The sequence below is a fragment of the Malania oleifera genome, chromosome 10, assembly GCF_029873635.1.
Source record: "Malania oleifera isolate guangnan ecotype guangnan chromosome 10, ASM2987363v1, whole genome shotgun sequence".
NCBI lineage: Eukaryota > Viridiplantae > Streptophyta > Magnoliopsida > Santalales > Ximeniaceae > Malania > Malania oleifera.
Window position 1 is genome coordinate 58,236,170 of NC_080426.1, and position 22,125 is coordinate 58,258,294.

At 35.2% G+C, this 22,125-nt stretch overlaps 1 protein-coding gene and 1 non-coding gene across 6 annotated transcripts in view; both read left to right on the forward strand.

Annotated features, from left to right (window-relative positions):
* The window catches only part of LOC131166443 (cyclic pyranopterin monophosphate synthase, mitochondrial), a 51,670-nt gene extending 49,267 nt beyond the window's left edge, over window positions 1-2,403 (forward strand). For 3 of the 5 annotated variants that reach the window (XM_058125011.1, XM_058125017.1, XM_058125018.1), the window contains exon 4: window positions 1,574-1,844. The gene's annotated coding sequence lies outside the window, so the exon portion shown is untranslated. Of the gene's footprint in view, window positions 1-1,573; window positions 1,845-2,147 lie in introns of those variants that run through there. The other 2 variants (XM_058125014.1, XM_058125015.1) reach the window with 1 other exon arrangement.
* Window positions 2,404-17,521: 15,118 nt separating this feature from the next.
* Window positions 17,522-17,628, forward strand: LOC131167200 (small nucleolar RNA R71). The gene has a single exon (XR_009140055.1). It is a non-coding gene; the product is annotated as a small nucleolar RNA R71 (small nucleolar RNA).
* Window positions 17,629-22,125: the final 4,497 nt, after the last annotated feature.

The window sequence follows — 22,125 nt, forward strand, 5'->3', positions numbered from 1 at the left end:
TTGAGCAAGAATTCAATGTACCATTCCCGAACAAAACATATTGACATTCGCTATCATTGGATATGCGAAGTGATGGAACAACAACTGTCGAAGCTAGTCAAGATTAATATTAAAGAGAATCCAGCAGACATGTTAACAAAGATGGTGACTTATGAGAAGCTCCGGCTATGTAGAGATATAGCTGGGATGGAGGTCAACTAATGATTGACATATTATTCTCCTTGTATGGGTATGGAGGGGGAGAATTGATGGATCCATACCCAGTCAAGAGCAGCCGGCTGCTGCTCCTTCAACATTTTCAGTGCTGGCTGCTCCTTTGTCAATCTTTGCTGCACCGGTGGTTGCTCCGTTTCAACCTTATTGGCACCGGCTGTCCACAATGTCAAATTAGGCAGCCTACCAACTTTGATTTTTGATCCTCCCCTTCCCTATATATATGTGTGAGTGTGTGAGATGAAAAAAACAAGAGAGAAGACAACACAACACAAGGCAAGGCAGAGGGAACACCTGAAATTCTTTTGTAAATTAGTGTGTGTTATGAGTCGGCAGAGAGAGCTGTAAGAGTTGAGTGAGAGTTGAGTGATTATTGTATCCTCCTCCTCCTCTGTATTTTTCCCAGAACATATGGTAATTTCTCTCTCCCGTGGACTTAGGCTGGAATTTGGCTGAACCACGTAACTCCGGTGTCAATATTTTTCTGTGTGCACTTGTTTATTTCATTAATTAGTCAATTGGTAAACCCAACACAGATTATGGCTGCTCATGGAGAGTTTTCGAGGGAACATGAAAATTATTTTATGTCATTTTGCACGAGGGATTAAAGTTGGAGTTCCTAAACATAAGTCTGATGCTTTGCAATCTCTAATGCTGCTATTGGTGATATGATTTTTTAGTAGAGGTCTAAAGGAGACATTTGGTAGGCTTTAAGAAGCATTACTACATTTTTTTCAGTGATTTGGATAAAAAAAATTTATTAAAAAAAAAGAAGAAGAAAAAAGTAGGGAAGAAGTCCTCTTATGTGCAAAGAGCTCTGTCAAAAAGCTGGTTATTCCGTCAGTTACCTTTTCTCGTACTGGCTTTGTTTTTTATTTTTTTATTTTGGCTTTTCTTTTTTTCTCTATGTTTGTTTAGTCCTATCAAAGTTTGAAATTTGAATGTCTGCAATGTGATAACTGACTACTTTTTTCTTTCCTTTCTTTTTGTATTTGTTGCTTTATTTTTATTTTTTTTCCCGTTTGCTTTATGTGGTTGAAGACAATCTCAAGAAGATGATAATAATATTTAAAAATATGATATTACTTGTTTTATTTCTGACTTGAGCTTATAGAGAGAAGAAAAATATGGATCGATAACAATGATGTGTACCCCAAGGTATTGAGAATGCTGACTACATTATTTCATGTGATATTTTCTCTTTGAAATATAAAAAATTATATCGTTTTTTGTCCATATTTCTAAATTCTCAAAGTTAGGGTGCCTATTAAATTTCCTTTGTTGCTTAGTCATGGAACAATCTTGTCGTTCTGGTTTGTGTTAGGGGAGATGTTAATCATGTTAATTGTTTGTCTCACAGTGGTCCATCATTCGATAATTGGGTCTGAAATTTATTGGCAATTTGGCAGGAGTAGTTGATTTTTTGGATAGAAGATTGTTTTTCCTTTTCATTTTTTGTTCCAAATATTGTTTGAATTTGAGTATGTTAAGGTTCCCTTTGTGTAGGGATCTAGAAGAGAGAGATTCTGGTATGAATGTTAAGATAAGCTTGATGTTATGGCTTCTCTGTTCAATAACTATATTTATCCTCATTTTATGGAATTTATAATATTGAGAATATGGGCCTAAAATAGGGATTAATAGTTTTTTTATTAGTCTGTATGTATGCGTGAATAAAATTTCATGTAATTTAGTATGCGTGCGTGCGTAGGTGTGATGCTTGAAGTTGGAGATTTGGAAAATGTATTAATTATTGCTAAATCTGGTTCTTTTTCTGCAAGAGAAGTTGTCTTCATCTATAACTCAGAGCTAGCCTGAACATTGCACAATTATTGGTAACATTCTTTGGAGGATAATAATTTTGGGTTTGTTTAATTTTTACATATATGGAAGACAAAAATTAAAGAGATATTCTTATACAATGTTTCTAACAGCGGTGCTTTCAGTGTTTGTGCACTATTTAACACCTTTGCTGAGAGAGACGCTGTTGATACCCGCAAGAAATGATGTTGGGGATTCCATCATTCTTTACTTTTTTATTAATTTGGCTTTTAGCCCCTTGGGTAGAATAAGCAAGATAAGTTATATTTGAATTTGGGGTCCTTAATAAGTTTAGTCTTTTGTTTGATGTTGATACTTGGATTTATGGATATACTTGGAGAGGATATATAATGTTTTGATTTCAGTGTCTTTTATTCTTTGTGGATGCCAGTCTTGGAATATTATGCTTATTCAATACTTTTCTTGCCAATAGAAAAGGTTTTATTTTATTACGGGTAGGTATTAGAGGGTGTTGGGATGTGCTTTGTGTTCCTTTCCTCTCTTCCAATACTCATCTTTATTAAACTTTATATGTCACTTTCTTCTCAACATACTTGTTAGTTATATTGAGTATCTCTTCAAAAGCTTGGGGAATAATGAGTTGACTTGGATGGTACGAGTGTTCTGATTTGTTCACTATCTATTAAAATGACAGTTTTTTTTCTTCTTACGGATTATTCCAGAGAAGATCAGCAGATAGATCTGCAAATGCCTTTTCTAAGGTCTATTTCTCTCTCTCCCTTGTTCATTTTTATTTATCTTGTTTTGATTTCTCACTTACCATACACCATATGCCTCCTTTTGGTTGCTGAGAAAGTTCCGTAGGTATGAATTAAGGGGATCAATGTAGAACACTTTAAATAGTTGAGAGATCAATAGTGCATTTAACTCTTAAGCAAAGTAAACTTCTCAGTCATTGGTTCTTACTTTGGCCCTAAATATGAAGAGCATAAATTCAAAATTTGATACTATGTTTGGGCGTATGAATTTCAAGTTTTGGATTTGAATTCTCCTCTCTCTCTCTCTCTCTCTCTCACACACACACACACATACAAAAATACATTCTGTTTTTTTTCCTATCCAAAAGAGAAAGGAAGTTACAAATCATATTATGGGTATATTTAATTTTATAGTCATTGTATAGCCATTTTTACTTTTTAACCGTATTATAGTTCAGTTGACTTTTATTACAAAAGGTCCTTTAGGAATTGTTTGGCATCGCTGTCAAAAATTAGAGAAACGAAAATAAAAAATCAGAAAAAAGAAATTAACAACTAGAACTAGCAACCTATTTGTTAACATTTATAAAGTTAAAATAAATAAAAAATTTAATTAAAAAAATACTCATTTTCATCTTTATATTAAATAATATCATAAAAATATAATTAAAAAATGAAATTACAAATAATACACATTAAAAAATTACTATAATAAAAATAAAATTTATTATAATTATTTTACTTAATTGTTCTGCATTCAAAATTTACTTTATAATAAAAAAATTTTGCACATGACAATTGAAAAATAGTAAAAGTATTTTCTAATTGGTTTTATTATTATTTTTTAAAATTTATCTATATTTTTCTTTTAATTATATTTAAATCCTATGATTATTTAATTTTGATTTTAATTTAAAAGTGTATAAAATAAATAATTTCATCTGGAAAAAAATTTTTTAGATATTAAAATTTTAATAGTTAAAAAATCATAAAATTTGGTTTTTTAGTTTTTGGCGATAGAAACAAAAAACTGACAATATTAACAAAAGTGTATTTTCTTTTTTTCATTTATCGGCGAGTTAGGGAAAAATTAAATTCAAGGCCTTGGGAGAGAGACCGGACCCCAAGTGCACAGAGGCTTATCAAAATAATTTATTTCAAAAGCTTTCCACTTTGCATTTATTTTTTTTCTTGGGGTTAATTTTAAAGAATATGGCACAAGATAAGAAATCAATAATAGAAGCACTTTGCAAGGCAAAAGCAGCCCTATAGAGCTTATTTGGTTAAAAAAATGACTTAGAAAATTCCATTTGGAGAAACTTTTGGACCTTACCTGAAAATTATTTTCAAAGACAGCTCTAAAACCAATCAAATAAACAAAAATCTCAATCAAATGTATTGATATTTTTGACCGACCTTGATTAGCCCACAAGTTAATAAATTTATTATTTGATTGGTTGTTTGATATCGGTGTCAAAAATTTTAAAAATTTAAACTTAAAATTAGAAGTAGATATTAAAAAGTAGGATTAGTAAGCAGTTTGGTTAATATTTCTAAATTTAAAATAAATTTAAAATTTCATTAAACAAATGTTTATTTTATTTAATAAATTTTGTAATATAATAATTTGATTTAATTATTATATATCAAGATTCATTTAATAAGAATAATCTTATGGTATATGAAAATTGAAAAATAATAAAAATATTTTGTAAATAGCTTTTATTATTCATTGTTAATTTTTAATAATTGTATGAACTTTTTTTTATTTTAATTATATTTTATACTTATACAATCATTTTATTTTAAATTTAATTAAAAATATGTATAAAATAAATGATTTTATTTTTAAAAAGTTAATTCAGGATATTGAATTATTTTAGCAACAAGTTGTTAAAACAAATGAAAATCATGAATTTCAGTTTTTAGTTTTCTTACAAGAAATTAAAAATCAACAATAGAAACAGAAAACTAACAATTTTAACAAATGTGCTTATGTAATATTTTTTAACTTTACAGAAACAAAAATAAAAAACATAAAATAGAAAATGATACTAATTAAACCCGTATGAGTTTTAAAACAAATCAACTCATTAGTTGATTAAACAATTTGCAAGAAGTTGAGTATTATCTAACTCAAGTTTTAGTCATTTAATTTTCAAACTTCAAAAGTGAAGGAGAGCTTAGGCGCGACGGTAAGGTTATTATCGTGTGACCTGGAAGTCATGGATTTGAGACGAGGAACCCATTGTGTAGCGGGATGTGAATTTTTTTTTTCTTCTCTGCAAACTTCAAATCTAGACTTGAGCTTGACTCATTTGTCTTATTGAATGAGTTTAAACAAACAACTATCAAGTAGCTTGTGACGGCTTGACTCATTTGTGACACTAATTTGTTTTGATATAAATATTATATATATTACATTCAATTCACGTGGTGCATTGAGCCAACAAATAACCTTTTTACTAAATTACAAGAAACATGGCTCAAAATATTTTCTTTCTTTGAATCAGAATTCTTCACCCAAGTCACTTAAATAATCGTCCGAAACACATATATAGTTTGACTTCATAGTAGTAAATTACTATTTATTTATTTATTTAGTTAATTAGAATTCTATACTAAATATTACATATATGTGTGTCATTTTATGAAATCTCGAGAGAAATGCATTACTTTTGAAAATTTAATTATTTTAATGAAATTCCAAACGTGTGTTCTTCCCTCAATTTGTGGAGACAAAGACGCCATAATAAAGTTGGGAGCCAAGGTGATTTCTTTTGCTTTCAGGGAAAAGATAGCAAAACGCGGAGGTCTTTGCAAGCCTTTAAATCATTTGGGCCCAATTGGTAATTACTACTACTACTACTACTATATATAGATAAGCCTTTATTTTGGCATTGATTAGACAAAGGAGTCGCTTTCCCACAAATCAATGGTTTCTGGTTTCCTTTGCCTTTCTTTTGCTTTTGCTTTTGCTTTTGAGAATTGAGAAAGAAAAGAGAAGCCTCTTGTATACCCCACACGGTTTTGAAAACAGCGTTCAATTCAAATAAGAGTGATAATAGCAATTCTGGGGATGGAGAAAGTGGCACTGTCCCTCCCACTCAGGACTCAGCTCCAACTGCCCTTTATGCTTGCTTAGTGCTTACCCCCGCCCCAGGCCAGCCACTGTGCCTCTTTGCTTCTTGCCCGCCTTCACTAAAGGCACGTGGGCACATTTAATTGGACACGCCTGTTCAAGCCGAGATGTGTAATGGAGATATGTCTCAGGCGTTAGGTTGGCCGAACGTCCAACTGATACACAGAAGTCGTGTCCGCATTCGGTGAGACCTGGGAGTGGAGGACGTTGATTCGTAAGGTTGGTACTGCACTAGGGGGTCCGAAAGGCTCGTTGGTGGCCGGAGTTCTTATGTAATAAAAAAAAAATCATCAACAGAGGCATCTCTGAAGGAATACCTCCTAGAGGAATAAAATTCATTCCATCTTCTATATAACCTAAACTTTAATCATGTTTGAGGACATGAAATTTAGATTTTAAATTTGTAGGGGCTAGAATGAAGTTTATTATAATTTTATATTTCATTTTATCTAAATTCACATGACTTCGATTCTAAAGTTTGAATTTCAAGCTTTTTAACATAAGGTAATTGATAGAATAATGCTTTAAAAGACTTTAAAATCTTGTGTTTTTAGTGCATTGTGTACATGAAAAATGGACCGATTGTAACAAAAGATATCTTATTTTGTATTTCTAGTAGAAAAGGGTTTCGCATTCCATAGTTAAGTTAAAATTTATTCTCCTTTTTTTTTTTTGACTCTTATAATAATTTAACTATGTATCTTCTCAATTAAATAAAAGGCATAATAACAAGAAAATAAAACAATTATTTTAGAAATTAATAGATACAATTATGTACATTACTTGCAATTAGTCTTTATTTATTGTAATTGTACAAAATGTTGACATTTATAACTGGAGTTTGAGAGTTTTCTCTCTTAGAAGACATCTTACTAATTAAAATTTTAAATTTATATGGTGAAGTATTCAGGTTTAAATTTTGAGGAGGATGGAAAAGAATATTAAATGACAAATGACAAAAAAAATTTGGCTAGTCTTAGGATACCAACTTAGTATAGTGCTCTTGCCTCAATCACACGCTGACGTGTGGACTTTAGGCCCTAGATCGTTGACCTTGGGCTCTACTTTTTCTCCATTAGACTTTCAAAGTCCATGTGTCAGCACGTGAGTTGAGTAAGACCATCACTAGGCATGCTAAGTTAGTACTCCCAAAACTCTCTCACTTAGTCGGGTGTTGTGTAAGCAAATATGGACCTCCAATGGATAAAAAAAAAAAACTCGAATCTCAACTGGGTTTTTAGTTTTAAATTTGAATTTGCATAAATTTAAATATAGAATATAAAATTAAAATTTTTTTTTTTCTAGATAGGTGTACTAAGTTTGTATATAAAAGGCACTGAGAGCAATGTAGGGATTGTGGATAATTGTAAACATCGTCATTAGTGCTGTCAAAGTTGGTCGCCCCTTCCATGCATTGATTGCGTGGCAATTCTTATCATCCTCGTATTAATGTGCCACCCAAGTTGGTCTTGCCCAAATGCTATCAAATTTGGAGTCCTTTGACAAGATTGATGTACGCCTATACAGGCAAATGGGCAGTGAAATAATCCTTACTTCAATTTCACCGTAATGTTTAAAATTTATTAATAATAAATTTTATATAATTATTTATATTCACAACATATGTATAACATATATAATAAATTATGTCATTTATTTATATGAATTCAATTACTAAACTTAATATATTGTTATCAAATCCTAGTTAAGAAATCATTCCTTCTAAATTTTTCTGTCATAGATTTTCTTCGGCCAAGGTCTAGCGAAACCCGCCCAATGCGCCAAGACATTATTGGATGAGACTTTTGAAAAGTGGAAGAAGACGGAAAGGGATGATGTCAGAGGTGTAGTAATTAGATAGGAACAACCTCGCTTTCGCCGTCAGAGATGCAAAAAACGTCTCATGCAAAACTCGTTGGATGGTCCAACGAGATTTGGCCGTCACGTGTCAATCAGCGGCATCCCTCGTCATTTAAAACCCGCTGGATGGTCCAGCGAGTTTTTCTTAAAAACTTGCTAGACCATCCAATGAGTTTTGGAACGCAACAAAGTGGGAAAAAAGTTCCTAACAAACCGTTATTTAAAATTTTATTATAAAAAAATTAAAAAGGAAAAAAATCAAGAAACTTGTCCATTATTTTTACAATCAGCTAACCTTACTTTTTTTAATATATATATATATATATTTATTTATTTTATCTTAGGTATTCATAATGAAATGTGTATAAATAGAACGTAAGAGCTAGAGAAAAAAATTAAGTGATAAATTCGATTTCATTCAACATGATTCTATTTTGTTTCTATATATTAAATAAATAAATAAATAAATAAATAAAAAGAATGTGTTGTGAAATTGATCGTATAATGAAGATGCACAGCGGAATAAACAATAAGAAATAAATAACACAACCAATAAGAACAACAACGCAAAAATTTACGTGGTTCGACAAAGCCTACATCCATGGAAGTAATGACACACACATTTCACTAAGGAAATCGAAATGTATACAATACACTTCTCTAATGTTCACTCTCACTCTCAAAATATGTCCATATGACATATATAAACGTTCCTCGGAGGTTTCCCCCTTGTTTTCCCAACCACCCAATGTTCAAAAATTCAAAATTCAGAAAAACTACTGCAGCCCAGGTGCCTCTTGTAACGACATGCTTAATTTACCACATGTCAACCATATTAATTATCATTAATTTAGAACATAATAAAGTCTACCCGAACTCGTGGGTAAGGGGGACACACCTGTCGTACACAGCGAAAACCTAAACAGCAGTAAATATAAATTTTATTCACCAAACCATAAGATACATTATACCAGAGTTACCTACATTCCACCATAATACTGTATATGTACAATTCTCAAAACATCAAGAGATAAAACTAGGATCTTACATCAAAAATCTACTAACCCTAGTTCAAAAACTCACCCTCCTAGCGAGGTAGTAATATTGCCTCAACGGTGGGCTCGGTCCGCCTGTCTTTCTGAGTTCCCTGAAATGGTTTAAGTTGGGGTGAGACACTTTTAAGTAAGGGAAATAAACTAAATACAGTTGTGTGACAACATGAATATCTACGTGCTATAATAAATATATAGTACATGTCCCGTGATTGAAAACACTGATAATATCATAACTAAGTAAGCATATAATTTCATAATTCTACTAGATCATACTGCATCTAACTGTTCATAAAATCATTTGATATAATTAATAATTCTGAAATTTACCTAGGATGTATAGCTAGTTGATGTCGTGTATTACCCCCTATGACGAGTTGTAGGGGGGACCCGATAATGGCTGGCCAACCACTGCTGAGTCAAAAATGTCTGTAAGTACGATGGGCCCGCCACACCCTAGTTCGGACTGTCAGGTGGACGTCTACAACTCTACACTGACAGCCACATCGACTATCCATCTCTCACCCTCTCTACTAGCAGGGGTAGTTAGCACAAGTCTGAACTGAACTGAACTTTATAGCTATGGTACCGTGCTCCTGATAACTGATCTGAACTATCATCTAAGTTCTGATAACATATAATATATGATAATATACTATTTAAATATAAATAGATTGATAGCATTTTCTGATTTTTGTAATAACATAAATAACTACGGCCTTGCGCCGATTACATTCATAACTGCGGCTTTGTGCCGAAAACATGCATAATCCACGACCTTGCGCTGGCTATCAATCACGGCCTTATGCCGAACATAACATACATACTGATATGAATAAATGTACTGTTTATCATGTATTATGAAATCATGGTTTACTATATTATTATGCTATTCCACGACCTTGCGCTGGCTATCAATCACGGCCTTGTGCCGAACATAACATACATATTGATATGAATAAATGTACTATTTATCATGTATTATGAAATCATGGTTTTGCTATATTATTATGCTATTCCTAGAATAACTGCAAATATGCTTTTCCTGTAAAATTGACATAACATAATACAATTTGCGTAAAATAATATTCATGCCATACAAACTGAATAAAATCATGAATTTTGTTCTAAAATCACATTTCCTGACATTTTATACTAAAAACACATATTCTTGTGTAACAGTAGTATTTTCCCAAATATATATTTTCACAAATGTGCTTATATATAATACATGCTTTTTGAACATAAACCTGCTATTAAATAATAATAATTTTCATGAAAAATTACTGCTTTAGTTTACTCCCTTACCTGACTACTGAGAAGCTCCCTACAGTGTTTAGTCCTGCACCCGCAGGGTTCCCCGTTCAACACCCTGAAAACAACATCTCCCTAAACAAAAGTTCAGTATTTCTTCGAGTACTACATTTTCTACAACTATAAGAAAGTCAAATACTAAATAAAAAGCCTTACCTTGAATTTGGGATGAAGTTCAAGTTAGCCCCACCAACGATCAACTCTAGCATACTTGAAGAGAACTTTTCCAAGAGTGTCGTGGTGGCCTCGGATCATCGAATCAGCAAGAATTTGGCCCAGAATCTTAGAGAGAAGGGGGAAAGGACAAACAAGATAGATAGAGAGAGAGAGAGAGAGAGAGAGAGAGAGAGAGAGAGAAAGAGAGAGATGAGAGAGAGAGAGAGAGAGAGAGAGAGAGAGAGAGAGAGTTTCTTAACTTAATTTCTGTAGAAAAATCGAGTTTATGCTATTTATACACCTGCACTTGTCGACGAGCCACATCACTTCGTTGATGAGGCCACAAAGGGAGTTCGTCGACGAACGCTTATTTCTCGTCGAAGAAATTCAGAGCTGAAAATAGCCTCTCAGTATCTTCTCGTCGACAAGACACGTGTCCCCATCGACGATCCCAATAAGCCACTTCGAATCCCCTTTACAATTTCCTTTTTCTCCCTCTTTATTATTAAATCATTATAATTTCTTCGGGTCTCTACACCTCTCGTCGACGAACACAGGTCTTCATTGACGAGACCAAGAAGAACCTTCATCAATGAATACAGGGCTCTCGTCGATGATGCCAGAAGTCTAAAATTTCCTGCTCTCATTAATTATTCGTCGATGAGCTTCAGAGCCTTCATCGACAAACCTCTATTGTTCCTTCATTGACAAATACAAGGCTCTCGTCGACGAGTCCTGCTGTGCTGCTTCTTCATGTTTTTCCTCCTTCCTTCTTTGCTTATCAAAATATAAGTATAAGAGCCACAAGTAACAATCTCCACCTTGGTGATTATACACCCTTTAGGAGAATCTCCAAAACATGAACTGCTTTACATTGAACTTGAAAACGCTTGGTTGGGTATGTCTCCCTTCTAACACTTGAAGACATGGAGTACGTCCAAGAAATGCTTGAACTTCTCTGAAATAACTGATTTGGTCAAAATATCTGCTACATTATTAGATGTGTGAACTTTCTCCAACATAAGTTCACTTAAAGCAATCAATTCCCGAATCTTGTGGAACCTCACATCAATGTGCTTGGTCCTAGTATGGTATATCTAATTTTTTGCCAAGTAAATGACACTCTGACTATCACAATGTAGCACTACACCATCTTACTGTAACCCCAACTCTCTGACTAAACCAATAAGCCATAATGCTTCCTTTGCAGTTTCGGCAACTGCCATATATTTTTGCCTCAGTCATGGACAATGCAACTAGAGACTGTACCATGGATCTCCAACATACCAGTCCTTCTACAAGGGTAAACACATATCTTGTTGTAGACCTTCTGTCATCCATATCTCCAGCATAATCTACATCAACAAACCCCATAATTGAAGGACAACTCTGTTGCTTGCCGAACATGATGCCATATCTCGATGTACCCCGCAAGTATCTAAGTATCCATTTGATGGCTTCCCAATGTTGCCTTCCTAGATTAGAAAGGAACTTGCTTACCACGCTTACCGCATGCGCCAAATCTGGCCTCATAGACAATGACATACATTAAACTCCCCACAACACTAGCATAGGGGACCTTTGACATGTCCTTGATTTTCTCATCCGAACTTGGACAATCTGCAGTAGACAATTTCAAATGATTCACTAGAGGTGTACACACCGGTCTTGCATCAACCATGCTAAACCTCTCCAACACCTTCTGAACATAACCATCTTGAGATAACCATAATCTCCCTGTAGTCCTGTCACAGTGAATCTCCATCCCAAGCATTTTCTTGGCCGAACCAAGATCTTTCATGTCCTTTAATTGATTCACCTTAGTTAAATCCTTTGCAGCTATCAACATGTCATCGATGTACAATAACAAGAAGATAAGAGAACCATCCTCAAGTTTATTCACATAAACGTAACAATCATACTCACATCGTTTGTAGCCAATATTCATCATGTACAAATCAAACTGTTTATACCATTGTCTTGGAGATTGTTTCAGCCCATAAAGAGATTTCTTCAACTTACAAACAAAATTTTCTTTTCCTGGTTCAATGAATCCCTCCAGATGTACCATGTAGATTTGTTCCTCCAAGTCACTGTGAAGAAACGCCGTATTTACATCCATTTGTTCCAAATGAAGATCGTAATAAGCTACCAACCCCAACACAATTATGATAGAAGTATGTTGGACCACTGGAGAAAAGATCTCATCATAATCTATCCCCCTCTTCTGTGAGTGTCCTTTTGCCACCAATCGTGCCTTGAATTTCTCTCCTTCCTTTTCTGATATTGCCTCCTTCTTCCTGTACACCCATTTGCACCCAATCGGTCTCTTCCCATCTGAAAGCTCCACCAACTCCCAAGTTTTGTTCTTATGTAGTGATTCCATTTCCTTAATCATTGTTCTCATCCACCTACTTTCTCCTGGCCGTGCATAGCCTCTTGAAAAGAAGTTGGATTGTTGCAACAAGTAAGGAAAGCATAATTACTAACTCATCAAAACCATACCTTAATGGAGGCCTAATAGTGCGTCTGGATCTCCATATAGGAATATCATCGACTTGCTGGTTTCCCGAGCTAGAGCTCCCTTCAACCACGGGACCATGATCATTTTCATTGCCCTGAGCTTCCAACTCCACTTGCACAACATGTTCATCACTGCCCTAACTTTCTAGCTCCTGTTTCTATTCATCAAACTCTTGAGTATGCTTCACCATAACATTCTTATCAAAGACTGCATCTCTAATGATCACCACCTTATTTGCCACTGGGTCCCACAACTTATACCCCTTCACACCCTCTGGATATCCCAAGAAGATGCAACGACGAGACTTCGGGTCAAGCTTAGACCTCTCCTCACTAGACATGTGGACATAGGCTGAACACTCGAATACCTTCAATTTGGAGTAGTCTACTGCATTTCCCTTCCAAACCTCTTTTGCCACTTTACCCGCTACTGATGCCTTTGGTGATCGATTAACTAGAAAACAAGTCATACTAACTGCCTCGGCCCAGAAGTTCTTTGGTAGCCATCAATTTGAGACACTGAGCCCTAACAGTAAGAGTCCGGTTCATCCGTTCTGCCACACCATTTTGTTGAGGTGTCTGGTGAACTACAAAATGTCTCTTGATGCCCTACTCCGCACAAAACTCCATAAACCAAGAATCAGCGTACTCGGTCCCATTATTCGACCTTAAGTATTTGATTCTCCTCCCTATCAGGTTTTCCACTTCAGCCTTCCAAATCTTAAATTTGTCAAACGTACTAGATTTGTGATGCATGAATTAAACTCAAACCTTCCGTGAGTAATCATCAATGAAACTCACATAGTACACATATCCACCCTTTGATGCAACTTTTATTGGGCCCCAAACATCTAAATGTATATAGTCAAGTATTCCTTTCATCTTGTGAGTAGCTGATTTGAATTTTGCCCTGTTATATTTTCCAAAAACACAAAACCTACAAAATTCCAACTAACACATTTTCAAACCTTTCAAAAATTTTCTCTTGTCTAGTTCTTTCATGCCATGTTCGCCCAAGATGGTCTCATCTAATTCAACATCGACGGTTGCAACTCCACCTACAACGGTAGGTGAACCAATCACATACGAACGGAATTTTTCTAAAGCAAAAACAACTGCTAGTAGTTCCTTTTCAGTAGTAGAATAATTTATTTGAGCACTATTTAAGGTTCAACTAGCGTAATAAACAAAAAAAGGCTTCCCCTCCCTTTGTTGCCCTAGGACAGCTCCAATAGCATAATTGCTAGCGTCACACATTATTTCAAATGGCAAGGTCCAATCTGGTGACTGTATGATAGGAGCAGTGGTGAGTTTGCCAACGAGCATTCGAAATGCTTCTTCGCACTCTGAAGTCCAGTTGAACTCCACAACTTTCAACAAGAGGTTACACAATGGTCGTGAAATAGTGGAGAAATTTTGTATAAACCTCCTGTAGAAGCCAGCATGTCCCAAAAATGATCGGACATCTCTTACCGTCTTAGGAGAAGGTAGTTGAGAGATTAATTCGATTTTGGCCTTGTCAACCTCTATACCTTTTTTAGACACAATGTGCCCTAAGACGATCCCTGAAGGCACCATGAAATGACATTTTTCCCAATTCAACACAAGTCCTTTTTCTTCACACCTACTCAAAACAGCTTTTAAGTTAAGCAGACATGAGTCAAAGGAATTACCAAAAATAGTCAAGTCATCCATAAAAATTTCCATGCATTTTTCAACCATATCAGAAAATATGCTCATCATACAACGCTGAAAAGTAGCAGGCGCATTACATAAACCAAATGGCATCCTACGAAAAGCAAAAGTACCAAAAGGACATGTAAAAGTGTTCATATCCTGATCTTCTATAGCTATCTCTATTTGATAATATCCTGAATATCCATCAAGAAAGCAATAGAAGGGATGACCAGCTACTCGCTCTAAGATTTGGTCAATAAAAGGCAATGGAAAGTGGTCCTTTCGGGTGGCAGAATTTAATTTTCTATAGTCGATGCACATTCGCCACCCAGTCACTACCCTAGTTGGAATAGATACTCCATCCTCATTTTCCACCACAGCCACCCCTGATTTCTTAGGAACTACCTATGTTGGACTCACCCATTGACTATCAAATATTGGATAGATTATACCAGCATCTAATAATTTTAAGACTTCTTTCTTAACAACTTCTTTCATTGTAGGATTAAGTCTTCTTTGGGGGTCTCAACGGGGTTGAGCTCCTTCCTCTAAATGGATCTTATGGGAACATATCAGTGGGGAAATACCTTTAATGTCAGTTATGACCCAACCTAGTGCAGATTTATGTTCTTTTAACAAATTTATCAATTTTTCATCCTGTTCAGCACTAAGTTCAGAAGAAATAATGACAGGAAAAGTATCACCTGCTCCTAAGAATGCATGCTTCAAAGCTTTGGGTAGTGAGAAAGTTCAAATTTTGGTGCTTCCAAGGTCAAGGGTTTCAGCTTTTCTCTATCACTTGGCAACTCTTCAAAGCGTGGTTGCCAATATTTCAATTGCTTATCCTGTTTTTCATCAAAATCAGCAAAAATATTAATAGTATTTACAGGAAATAGCAATGGATCAAAGTTGGAGTTATGGAGGAGGTAATCTAAGGATTCAAAATCTTTATGCAAGTGTACTTCCTCCTGAACAAGTGTGTCTATCAGGTAGGTTTGATAGCACTCATCCTCGTCTCATGGTTGCTTTCCAACATTGAAAACATTAACTTCAAGAGTCATGTTCCCAAATGACAGCTTCATGAGGCCATTCCTACAATTGATCAAAGCATTTGCAGTTGCCAAGAATGGTCTTCCTAAGATCAACGGGATTTTTGACTCCATGTCAACCCCTGATTAGGTATCCAGGACCAAAAAGTCAACGGGATAGTAGAATTTATCAACTTGGAGCAAAACATCTTCCACTATCCCCCTTGGTTGTCGCACAGAACGATCTGCCAGTTGCAATACCACAGAAGTGGGCTTAATCTCTCCAAGTCCCAGGTGCAGGTACACTGAGTAAGGCATTAAATTGACGCTTGCACCTAGATCTAGTAGAGCTTGGCTAAACTCGTTTGTCCCTATGTAGCAGGTGATTGTGGGACATCCTAGATCTTTGTATTTTGGTGGAGTTTTTTGCTCAATCACCGCGCTTACCTGCTCGGTCAAGAATGCCGTCTTCTTGACATTGTGCTTTTTCTTCATGGTGCACAAATCCTTGATTACCTTTGCATAAGTTGGTACCTGTTTGATCACATGTAACAAAGGCAGGACCAAAAAGTCAACGGGATAGTAGAATTTATCAACTTGGAGCAAAACATCTTCCACTATCCCCCTTGGTCGTCGCACAGAACGATCTGCCAGTTGCAATACCACAGAAGTGGGCTTAATCTCTCCAAGTCCCAGGTGCAGGTACACTGAGTAAGGCATTAAATTGACGCTTGCACCTAGATCTAGTAGAGCTTGGCTAAACTCGTTTGTCCCTATGTGGCAGGTGATTGTGGGACATCCTAGATCTTTGTATTTTGGTGGAGTTTTCTGCTCAATCACCGCGCTTACCTGCTCGGTCAAGAATGCCGTCTTCTTGACATTGTGCTTTTTCTTAATGGTGCACAAATCCTTGATTACCTTTGCATAAGTTGGTACCTGTTTGATCACATGTAACAAAGGCAGGTTTACTTTAACTTGTGTGAGGTGTTCAAGAATCTCACCTTGATTTTCCGGTAATTTTCCCATTCGAAGAGCTTGGGGAAATGGAACCAGTACTTGAGACTTCTTCTCAGGCTCGAGTGGAGAGGCATCTCCAAGAGTAGTGCTTTTGTTGTTTGGTAGAGTTGATCTGTCTAAAGTTTTACCACTTCGAGTAATGGCATTGACCCCTTTAATATTCTGCTCCTCTTTGATTGAAGTTTCAGCCATATGTTGCCCTTTTGGATTTGACTGAGGTTGTGAAGGAAATTTACCTCGCTCTTGGATTGTCAGATAACTAGTTAATCTAGTGATTTGACTTTTTATCTCCTTATTTTCTTCCACCACCTGTGTCAAGACAGATTCAAATTTTTTGTTCATCTTATTCTGCGCCTCCATAAATGCATGTAAAGTGTCTTCCAAAGAAGATCGTGTAGGTGGAGCATTATATTGAGGTGGAGGATAAGATCGTTGTGATGGTGCCTCAGGTTTCCAATTGTTGTGGTTGGATGGTACAGACTAATTGGATTCAGACTTCCAACTAAAATTGGGATGGTTTCTCCAGCCAGGGTTGTAAGTGTTGGAATATGGAGAGTATGACTTTTGAAACATTCCAAGTGCATTACATTGTTCTTCATACATACCTCGCATCTCTCCATAGGTGGGACATTCCTGAGCTGATGGTCCACTTCTCCACAGCCAAAGCAAGTGACTTGAGATTCCACTCTAGCGACTGTTTGGATGGGCCGACTATCTCTACTTTCTCAGGCTTCAAGTTTCTTTGTGACAAGATTCAATTGGGCCTTGAGGTGATCTTCTTCTCGTAGATGGTAGAAACCACTAGGTTTTGACCTATTGGTGTTATCAATAGCACTGGGTCCAGTCCAGGTGTGAGCTTTCTCGGCTAGGTCATTCAAGAATTCAATTGCTTCATCAGGATCTTTTTGGAGAAACTCTCCATTGCACATCATCTCCACGAATTAGCGCTCCCTAATTGTGAGTCCTTCATAAAAACAGCTAACTAGGCGCCAATTCTCATACCCATGGTGTGGGCACAAATTTAACAATTCTTTAAACCTTTCCCATGCTTGGTATATGGTTTCACTATCTTTTTGGGCAAAGATTGAGATCTATCTTTTCAAATTATTGGTCTTATGGTGCGGGAAATATTTATTAAAGAAAGCTTCAGTCATTTCTGCCCATGTACCTATGGATCTCGGTCTCAGAGAGTATAACCAACTCTTTGCTCTATCTTTTAGAGAGAATGGGAAAAATTTTAGTCTAATAAAATCTATGGCATTGGGTTGACTATAAAAAGTGGCCACTACCTCCTCAAATTTCCTAACATGTACATATGGATTTTCACTTTCTAATCCATGAAAGGTGGGTAGGAGTTGGATCATGCCCGGTTTGAAATCTAGTTGTGGAGTGTTTGCGGGAAACATAATACATGATGGAGTGGCTGTGCGGGTTGGATGCAAGTAGTCCTTCAAGGACCGTGCAGGATTAGGCTCAAGTCGATTCATGGTAGCGGGTGTGTCAGACAATGTTATGCTTGACCAAGAATCAGATGAGGTCTCACTAGCAATGGGGCTTGGTCGCTGCTCAATTTCAACTCTTTTCGCAAGTCTTCCACGCTCGGTTCTTTGCCAAAACATACATCCAAAACAAAGGGAAATTCCTTCTTCTCTTTTTTCCTTTTTTTTTTCTTTTTTTTTTTTTAGAACATAAACTATAAAAAAAATAAAAATAAAAATCTATTAGAAAGAACTTTAACAAGAGATTAAAATGAAACTAGGAGGCATAGCCATCCATAAAAGAGAAAAGAAAAATAATAAAAGGCGGCTCAACCGACCACACAATAATAATAACAATACTAAGAAATAGGTGGCTTAGCCGTCCATAAGATTAATATTAACAATGGAAAAATAAGAGACGTGATAACTTACAAGTAAAATTAGGAGGCTCAGCCTTCCATTAAAAGAAAATAAAAAAAATAACTTTACCTTTGAAGTACAAACCTTTCTTGTTGATATGGCTTCCCCGGCAACGACGCCAAATTTTGATTACGCTCAAAATATAGTAGCGGTTATTGAAGTATAGATTGAGGTGTCGATCCCACGAGGAAGCATTTACAACAAAATAAGTTGAAGAGAATCAAGTATTAAGGATAACAAGGCATTGAGAATCCCTTCTATGCTTCGTAAATCTACTTCCTATTTTGATTCAATTTTATAACTCAAATGAAAGTTTCACGTCCCAAACCTTCAATCGGAAAGTATTTCTTTGAAGAACAAATGATCAGAAAATGTATTTAATATGCATAAAACTCTTTTTTTTCCTTGAGAACAAGAAGATGTTATCTTAGAGGTTATCCAAAATCGACAATATATCTACTGACAATATTGCAGTAAAAGATCAACCCATAAAATAAAACTATGATTAAAAAGAAATCGCATAAAGAAAGCATGACTAAATTTATACGAACTTGAAAACCATAATATTTGGTTTAATTGAAACTAAAAATGATAAAGAGCTTCATGCATAAAAAAAAGATTACATTTATTAAACTTCAATTTGAATCAAAACAGAAAAGTAGAAATACTACACATAGAAGTTCATCTCTAGCCTTGTTAAGAACTCTAGCTTAACTTACAATTCATCTCACAAACTTGAGAGAGAAGTTTTTCAACAATTTTTGGGAGAATAATGGTCAGAATTTCATGTCCCTAGAGCTCTCTCAAGGTTTCCTTTTATAGGCATCACAAGCACCTTATGCAAGTGTGAACACAAGTTTGAACACAAGCTGAAATTTTATTAACTTTCACGAGATTGCTCCATTTGTACCCATTTACACGTGGAATTGGGAGCTAGTCAAAACATGAAAGTTGTAACCCAATGTCTTGGGCATTCAGATATCAAATTTCATCTTCATTCAAGGTTTGCAGCTCCAGCTATGTCCAAAATGGCAATCTGTACGCAGCCAGCATTGTTGACTTGTCTTCACCCAGATTGATTGCTTTATTTCACCTACATGCACACCGAATTTGAATTTATTATAAAGATAAAAGTTGTAGATATATGTCTTGTCTTTCTATATATAAAATATCAGCTCATTTGGATATCTACAATTTCATATATGTTCAAACTATTGACTGCTGTGCAGTAGGTAAGCAAGCTGAAATTGTTGGCTTTTCATTCACACATTTTTTTCCATTTGCACACAACAAATACACTACATAAATACTATACTTTATGAATAATACTCAAGACAACCTAAACATGTATGCATAGTCTTATTTTTACAATTAAAGTCAATACAAATCAAAGTTGTGACATGAGTTTCTACTTTGACCAAAAGTATGAGTATTAATATAATGGAAGTGTAATAAAGTCTTATGAAGTGTATAAAAATACTGAATTTTTAGACTATTATTAGTCACACTAGCCCTGTTGAATAGTCCCAAATTGGTTTAGACCTGATTAGGAAAGTTAGGTGCGTCATCATGTTAAGGCGTGTCGGTTGAGGTCAGCCTCTTAAATTGACCTGGTTGTAATCAGTGTCGCGCAACTCTTTAAGTGAGCCTTTAGTGGAATCCTCGGGCTTGCGAGTTAGAGGCAAGGACATAGGCACAGTTGGTCGAACCCCGATAACATATCGTGCGTGTACTTTATACTTTCCGTACTTTACATTTCAGCACGTGTATGTTATAGCGAATGATTTAATTTTCGCGTATTATTTGCGCATTTGGGTGTGTGTATATAGGAAGACCCCAGGTTGTGAAATACTACTAGATTAGCTAAATCTAGGGGATTAATTTTTAAATACCCAATTCACCCCCCGTTGGGAATACACCAAAACTAATAACAAATGTTTTTCTCAAAATAAACCACAAGAGATATTCAAAAATGATTTGTAAAACTTTATTTGATCTTCGTATTAAAATGATAATGTCAATCAAAAGGTACAACAACAAAGATCACAATCACTCAAGCAAATATCTCAAAATATTTATTTATCAAAGATAAGCACAAGAGATATTTTGAATGATTTGTAAAATATTTTTAGCAATCAAAATCCAATGTGAACTCCTTGAGTATTGCAATGACAATGCAAAACCCAAAAACTCAATGAAAATTCCTAAGGAAGACTTATTAACAAAGTCTCCTAAGGAAACTTGAAACTTTGCTCTCTAATAAAATAATCTCAATCAATTAAGAACAAGTGAGAGCTTAAGCATATGAGAAGAATACTCAATCACATTTAAAAAGAGATTTAAGCAATAAAAGTGAGTAAAAATGACTATAGGAGGCTTAAAAATGGAAGTAGGATTTTTTGAATTTGAGAGGATTTTTGCTAATTAAGATTGCTAATCATTGACTAATTTTTACAATTGAGGGGGTATATACAAAATTCCCCAAAATTATAACCATTTAGGATATATTAGTCATTTTTGAAAAAGTTTTAACTGAAGTTAATAAATTTTAACTGTGTTTTAACCTCGGTAATTCTTGCCAACCTGAGAGCACCAGTCGACTGAACTTAAGGTTCGGTTGACCAAGTGGCTAGGTTTGGTCGATCAGGAGAAATTTGAACTAGAAGGAAGGTCGACCAGACTTGTAGGGTTCAAGGGGGATTTTCCAAATTTGCGCGGTTTAGTCAACTGCGTCAATTTGAACTACGCGGTTTGGTCGACCGGGCGGTTGGCATTTTCCATGTGGAGGTTCGGTTGACCAGGGCATTGCCAATATAATTCGGGTCGGCCGACCAAGCGGTCAACTTGTTGACCCAGGGAGGTTCGGTCGACCAGGGTTTGCCTGTATATATCTAGTCGGTCGACCGAGCGGTCAATTTATTGATCCGGTGGGGGTTCGATTGACCAAAGATCTTAGTATAACTGAGTTCGGTCGACCGAACATGCCAATTTGGGCATTTTCGGTCCTTTTCTCTTTATAATGCTATCCCTATTCATATGATGATTAACTTAATTTTAATAGGACACATTTTAATGAAGAATAAGGAGTCCAAAGGACAGTTTAGGGCTTTTAAGCATATACCCTAAAAAATTCGGCATATCCCTAAGGTTTTGTGGCTCCCTATGGTCAGTCTATGGTCATCACTGAACTTTTATCCATATCATGCATGCAATGCATTAATTATTGCAGACTATTTTTCCTAATTACTATTATAGATCCAAAATGATAAATATAAATTATAATAAACAAATATGTATATATGTCGGGTCTTCATAATTCTTCAAGTTGCTGCATTCCTTCAATGTGATCCAGTTAGTATGATCATACACACAAACTTGAAAGTCACCAAATACAAATAGTATTTGTCATTATCAAAACCGGGTATAACCCATAGGGTCAACATGTTTGATTAATATTTATAAAACCAATACAAATTTAAAAATTAAGTAAAAATTCTCATTTTCTTCTTTAAATCAAATAATGCTATAAAAATATGATTCAATAATAAAATCACAAATAATACACATTAAAAAAAATACTACACGAAAAATAAAAACTATTGTAATTATTTTACTTAATTATTATACTTTCAAAATTTGCTTCACATTAAAAATTTTAATGGACATGACAATTAAAAAATAGTAAAAATATTTTGTTATTGGCTT